At 36.5% G+C, this 7043-nt stretch overlaps 1 long non-coding RNA gene across 1 annotated transcript; it reads left to right on the top strand.

Moving 5' to 3' along the window:
• The first annotated feature begins 5483 nt into the window (after positions 1–5483).
• LOC149789969 (uncharacterized) lies at positions 5484–6629 on the top strand. The gene is made up of 2 exons (XR_016424017.1): positions 5484–5605; positions 6303–6629. It is a non-coding gene; the product is annotated as an uncharacterized LOC149789969 (long non-coding RNA).
• Positions 6630–7043: the final 414 nt, after the last annotated feature.

Below are 7043 nucleotides of genomic sequence, written 5' to 3'. Positions count from 1 at the left end.
TTTTCTCCAGACTTTTTGCTATAGTGGCAAGTCTTATCACCACTATCGAAATTCCTGCTGATTTGCTAAACTGTTGGACTTAAATTAAAAATAGTTATTTTTCCACACATTAAACTGAAGCCATTTTAAATTTTATCTGCCCTCGTCGTATGATAAAAATCCTTGGACAGGATAAAAGTGCTTTAAAACTATATCCATCTTCCCCCCCCCCACTCACACACATACACACACACACACACACACACACACACTTTTCGTACACTTGTCCAGATTTAAAGATTTACGAGAAAGATTCAATGTATGTGTATGTGACAAGTGGGAAAATATTTAATTTTTAATAATAATCATTTTCTAACAAATACACATTTCCGCAAAATGATCAACATTTTATAAATTACTTCCACATACTTGCTATTATTGATAAAAGGCCGTCACTGAGATCGACCAACAGACCTTGGAATTAATTTTTTTAAATATGCAGTGACCTCAATCAATATAGAATGAAATAGCTATCAACATAAGGCAGACAATCTGCAAGTAAACACAACCCCTGGGCAGCACCTGCCATTAAGATTAAACAGGAATAAACGCAGTTGCTGATTGAATCCGTTATATCGTCTACTTCTTACGCCGGGAAGTGGGAAATAACAAAAAAAAACATTGCCTTTGCGTGGATTCAAAATTCACAGTCTGTCACAGAAGGTCAATAGAATATACTTCTAAATTGGGGAGGCTCATGTTTATTACGCTTATAACCTTTTTTCAATCTTGCACATTAGGCCATTCCACGGTCGGCACTAGGCTGTCAGTGCGCCTGTTTTCTTCTCCAAGACAAGACTATTTTGCCATCTAAATTTGTATAAAGGTAAACTATGATTCATGCGCCGACTTTTCAAAGTTTTAGGTACGTAATCCTAAAAAAATATATATATATATATATATATAAATAAATGAACAATTGCAGGTTTTTTATGCGCAGGAGTGGCCTCAGCTAAGAAGAGCTCACTGGGATAGATAATTATAGGTAGCTAAGAAAAGTTTTATCTGAACATTGACAGAGCAATGAGTAGTTAAATAATTTATTTGCGATTATTTGTTTCAGCAAGTTCATATTTGAAGTACATTCGAAACATTGAGTGGGGCCCCGAGTGGCCGAGTGATCTAAAGCGCTCTCCGTTACGGATCACTGCCATCTCACCTCTGTCTGCGTGGGTTCGAGTCTCGGATTCGACTAATGTGGGTATGTGAGAAAGCTTGCCAGTAGCTCCTCGTGGGTCGGTGGTTCTTTCCGGGTTTTTCCCGGGTTCTTCCTCCACCATTAATACTGGCCGCCATGTATAGCCTATCGTGTGCTGAAAAATGGCGTTAAACCGTACAGCAGCAACATTGAGTTAGTCCTGCAGATCAAACATCCACTTAAATTCAAATGGATGTCTACAGCTGCCATTCCGAATACTTCAGTTATTTATGAAACAATTATTTAACCGAAAAGTTGCGAATGGTTGAATTGTTTCAAGCAATCTTGCAGTCAATCCAAAGGTAGTCCGAATATATTGACGGCTTTGTGCAAAGAAATTTCCGGCAAACAAAAGTGATGATATTTTTCTGTAAATTACTGCGCCGACATACATTTGAGGCAGAATAAGCTGAGGTACATCCAAATGATTTGCAGTACTGATAAATCATGTTTTAATACTGTATTTCGTCGACATGTCCAGAAACTTAAAATGTGTTTATTGGAGTAATTTTGATGTCGAGAAATGTATTAAGACGTACGCAGCCGTGTTTAACATTGAATCAGGAATGATGCTTTTAAAAAATGATCTTCTGGCGTGTTACCAGTTGCCAACTTGCCTGGCACTGATTTTGTAAACATCCATTTGATGCAAAGCACGATACCTTGATAAACTTTCCAAAAATACACCCCAACTCTCTCTCTCTCTCTCGAATTTCCTCTATTTTTATACCAGGTGATCTGATCGTATTCATCGCCATAAAATGATGGTACACCCATTTCGGTATTGCAATTGGTCGACCCGGTCAGTGTATACGACCGCTATTTTCTTTTTGGATGGGGGAGCTCGGGTGTTTGGGTATGGGAGTAGTTTTTTCTACTTTTCCCATGTTTTTAGGTGGGTGGGAGTGGGTTGTTTGTCTCTTTGATCGCTTGTTTGTTTGTATGTTTGTTTATTTGTTTGTTTGTGTTTTATTGTGCCTTGTTTTATTTTGTTTTTGTTGTTGGTTTTAAACAAAGGCCACGAGGGACGAGTTTAAATCTCATCAGTCATAAATTTATATAGCATAATGTTCCTAACTACGTCAACCCCAACAAGCTATTTATATAAAAAAAAAATCTATTCAAACAGATTCAAATCAGACTTGTTAATAGTGACACTAAGAACATGCCTGATTCTCTTTTTTGTAGTCATCTGTGTTTTAAAAAAAGATCAACACATTTTAGTTCAATCGTTGTTCTCTCCGCATAGTCCACCTTATCATCTAATCAGTTGTAATTCAATATGGCAGACAATGGCGTGAGTACGGGTCTGCCATGTACATCTGCCTATATTTACAATTTCATCTATCATTATAAATATTGCCTTATATTTAAAAAAATAAGAAATTCGCTGTCCTTTGTGCCGATTGTTTTTTATTCAAGTTTTGGCGTTATTTGAGTTTTCGTCATAATATTAGGATCACGCCACTAAGAGCCGTTCAGTGGACATTGAATTTGCAAACGTGGACCACCTTTAAGTTAGTTTACATATTTATAAAGGGCAGCTCTCCATAAAGGACAAACTTTTCTTGTACATCCTTATAATTAAGGTTTTGGAAGACGCATTTGGAATACTAATACCGTATTATTGGTACTACAGGTACAAGCATAAGCACGTCATTATGTAATTACGGTAATTTTGCAAACCTGTCAGATCTTTCAGGTCTGAAGGACCGACGTCAAGACGATTCTTGCTAAATGATTTATACAAATCATAATTTGTTTTAAATATTTACTAAAAATTCATATAACCATCCAGTAGAGATATTGTCCGTAGACAGACTTTGAATGTATTTATAATTCTGTATTGATGAGACGGTGGTGATAGTTCTGCTTTGGAGATATTATCTAGCTATACATCTTATATTTAATTAAAGTCATCAATAAGTAAAGTATTTTTTTAATGATTACTGGTTCTCTTTGGGCAAAGAAAGGCTGAATGTAAGTACATTATTCCATGTCAGGTGCAATGTCTCATTACTGTGTTCTCCTTTTTATTACATATTTTACCACATATCTGATTTCAAAAAATAATTATATTTTGCTGCTGAAGCACATGGTGCGAAACATACGAATTAGTTTCCTCGACTAACCAACCGACCAAACAACCCACCAATCAGCCCATCAAACAAGCCTAACTCGCATTGAAACCGAATTGTCGGATGGCCGACTCTATCCACCTGTCAAAGATGTCCAGATTGCATTGATACCAATGGTACGCTGACCACTAATATCGCCTTTTGGACGTGAGTGTTAAATAATTACAGTTACAGTGAAAGTTTGCCATTTGATTCATCAGAGTGGTGTCAACACCATTACTGTTTGAAACTATATACTAAATACATATTCTAATCATCATAAGTTCTAAATAAGGGTGTTCCAGTGCTAGTTGTACCTCCATATGCGAAACAGCTTTATAAAATTACACAAACATTTGGTCGACTTCAGTTTAGGTCTCACTGGATAGTTTCGTATTTTGACACACACACACACACACAAACACGCACACCCCAACCCCAATTTTTAAGGTAGAAGGCATGAGCCTAATTATCACAATCCTAGCATTTATAAATTCACACACAAGCTAAATATGTAATGTGGTTTACATTTACTTTGAGTAAGGCTTGGAAATGGGTTGGCTTGTTGGTAACTGCCTGTCACAGATAGACGAGCATTGGAGATCAAATGCGTAATTTGAAAAGCAAATGAGCATCCGACTTGGCTTACGTAAATACGTGTTTTTGCTAAAGAGGTAAATATCTAAAAATCTAGGTGGTTGAGGGGTGGTGAAAAGTATGCTAATTTGTTATAGTACTCGTGAACTTTATTCATGCATAAGGCACATACTGATTCTTTTAGCTGTCTCAACAGGAAAATATTGAAAATAGCTCTTTCCATTCGAACATGAATGTAAAAGGAGGGGTTGGTGGTAGTGTTGGTTCAGTATAAAAGCCACCAGTTGTATAATGAATAAACCTTAATACCTCAGTCAGAATCCCACAAGCATCCTTTTAACAAAAATCATTAGTTAGTTTTGTTTGTATCTTTAATCTAATATTATTATCAATTTTCTGCAATAGGTCATCTTCGGATGAAAATATACCAAGCAGAACTCTCCAGTGAGACCTTAGAAAACTTTCGTTTTCGGTCAGTGGGTGAGAATATATGTGGTGCAAAATGGTAAAGAATTATATGCGCATTGTCTATTCATGAACTTGGTGCAGTGTAAATGATGCACTGTAGACAAGCGTTTCTGCAATTTCTTGCCTCTCTAGCACTTTTACTTCTGGCACCAGTTTACTATCCATTGAAGATACGTGAAAGTAATGATGACCGACATCATTCCCTTTATAAAATAAAATCATTTGTTATTATACCACATTAGTCTGCTGGAGCTATTTCCCTTTTTTCCATCGCGTCTGTCTGTGTGTGTGTGTTTGTGTGTGTGTGTGTGTGTGTGTGTGTGTGTGTGTGTGAAACCGCTAAGCCGAAAACCCAAAAATATTGAAGTTTGCGGTTTGTGAAAAAAAAATATTTTTTTTTATAATTGCTGAGAGAGAGAGAGAGAGAGAGAGCATCAGTGTTTATAAGAGAGCACAAAACTGAGAAAGCTGCTAATTTTTTAAATGCAGTTATTTAATGAAGACTTATCTGAGTCCGAAAATCACATCCTGTTGCATAAATAAATATATTTTGTTCCTGTGAAGTGTCGAATTTTGAATTGCAGTAAACTTTAAAGATGAATGCATTGAGCATTAAAAGTGTATAGCATTTAAGCCAGAAAAGCCTTTATGAAGGGTCACTTCGACCTTTCTTCGTTCATCTCCACCCCCACCCCCACCCCCGTCAGTGCAAACTTCAAAGGGAAAGGGGCAGCATTCCAACTCCCTGAAATGGACCGGGATATCTTCACACGGCCCTTAGAATGTAAACATTTTAGCTACCAACCCTAACCGCTTCGTAGGAACATATGTCTACTTATCATTTTTTTCAAAGGGAAATTGTTACGCACGATCGTTCACAGATTCTTAGCTGTCTAAACCTGATGAAAGGAATTATTTCTTTGGGAACAATTAGGGACGGCTGCCTACGATTGGGCAGAATAAATTAAGGAGTACACTTTAGAGCAGACTTTAATCTGATGACCTTAGTCGAAATTCTCTAGTCTGAAAATCTCATGAAAGAGGAAAGAGTCTCGACTCCGTGGAAAGCCTAAAGAGAACTGTGCTTTCCTCGTTAAACAAGAAAGGGACCAGCGGGCCGTCTTGTAAAAAGAAAGACATGGTTTTGTACTAGGACGCACAAGTTCTGAAAGAGAACAGCAATAAGGTACGCAATTTTAGTTTCACGTACTATTATTTGATTGTTTGCTTTATGCAAATGTGTTTGCTATGACTAGGTATCCATATTATGTATAGTTTATTCAATTTCATGGAAATGTGTTGATGTTAGAGTTGTTATGCAATTTATTTTATTCAATTTCATGAAAGGTGTCGATGCTAGAGTAATTATGCAATTTATTTTATTCAGTTTCATAGAAAGTATTTATGTTAGAATTATTATACAATTTACCTTTTTAATTTTACAGTTATTAGTTAATTGGTAGAATTGATTGCATACGATCCAAATGTTCATATGCGTAATATTTCATAGGGTTATAAAAATAACTTCCTTTGTTTGTTAGGACGATACAGATCATCGTGAGTTAACGATACTTACCTAATTATCTGATTTTGTAATGTTTGAATAATTTTGTAGGATAAGGATTGCTGTGAGTTACAATTTGTGAATTTCATGTAATAATAATCGAACATGTAGTATCATGTAAAAGAATACGGTAACATTCGATATAAGCTCACGTTGTAATTTAAGGCCTTCCGCTGGAAGCGAGGTCAATGTCCTACAGTACTAAGTCAGAATTTACGCAGTGTGTGGATAGCAACATGCTCTGAATAACGTAAGTGAATTTTATGTACCTCTAAAGAGTAGGGTATACAGAAATTATGGGGTAATTTTGTCCTTTAAGGAACATATTTCTGAGAGACAGACGGGACAGTCTGAAGACTGAAGTCGGAGTAAAAGAAGGACGAGGTCAGAATAAAAGGACCAGGAAGTCCATGAAGGGACAAAATATAGAGCTTAGGACGGATGAAGTAGGAGACGTTGATATACGGTCAACGGAAGGAAGGTGATGCACATCAATCGTGGACATTGCGCTCTTTTCACCTCTCGTTATGATGATGAAATAAATCCAAATTGGGCACTCCTGTTAAATTCTAATGACATAATCTAACTTGAATTGGAATTGCCATTATTAATTTGTTCTGATTAAATTTGTTATTTTCTTGTCAAAGGGGCTCGTATTGCTTTATTTCTTCCCAGTATTCTCGCTCAGTTCTTTGTTGAAATTCTATTCTTCTTTCGCTCCCGCCGGGCTATAATATCGAGGTAAGTCATCCTCTAGATAACGCCAGCCAAATCCAATTAACCAGCCCTTTTTCTAAGAGAGCAATGTTACAGTTCCACTTACAAATACAGTCCTCGTCACAAGAAACACCTGAGGAATTATATTCTTTAATAATTTCACTATCAGTCATTAACAATTATGAATAATATCATATTCAAATACTCTATATAATTCATAATGTTTGCAGTTCAAGAGCTCGGCTGGAAGAAGATGGGGAGCCTTGTGTGTTCTTCCATACGTCTTTCTTCAACTTGTGGCTTATGTTAATGACTCGTATTTATATAGAGCCCATCCTTAGTA

Source organism: Sinohyriopsis cumingii, chromosome 10 (genome assembly GCF_028554795.1).
Source record: "Sinohyriopsis cumingii isolate HCF-2022 chromosome 10, ASM2855479v2, whole genome shotgun sequence".
Lineage (NCBI taxonomy): Eukaryota > Metazoa > Mollusca > Bivalvia > Unionida > Unionidae > Sinohyriopsis > Sinohyriopsis cumingii.
Note: the sequence above shows the minus strand (reverse complement) of the source record. Positions and strands in the feature narration are given on the sequence as shown.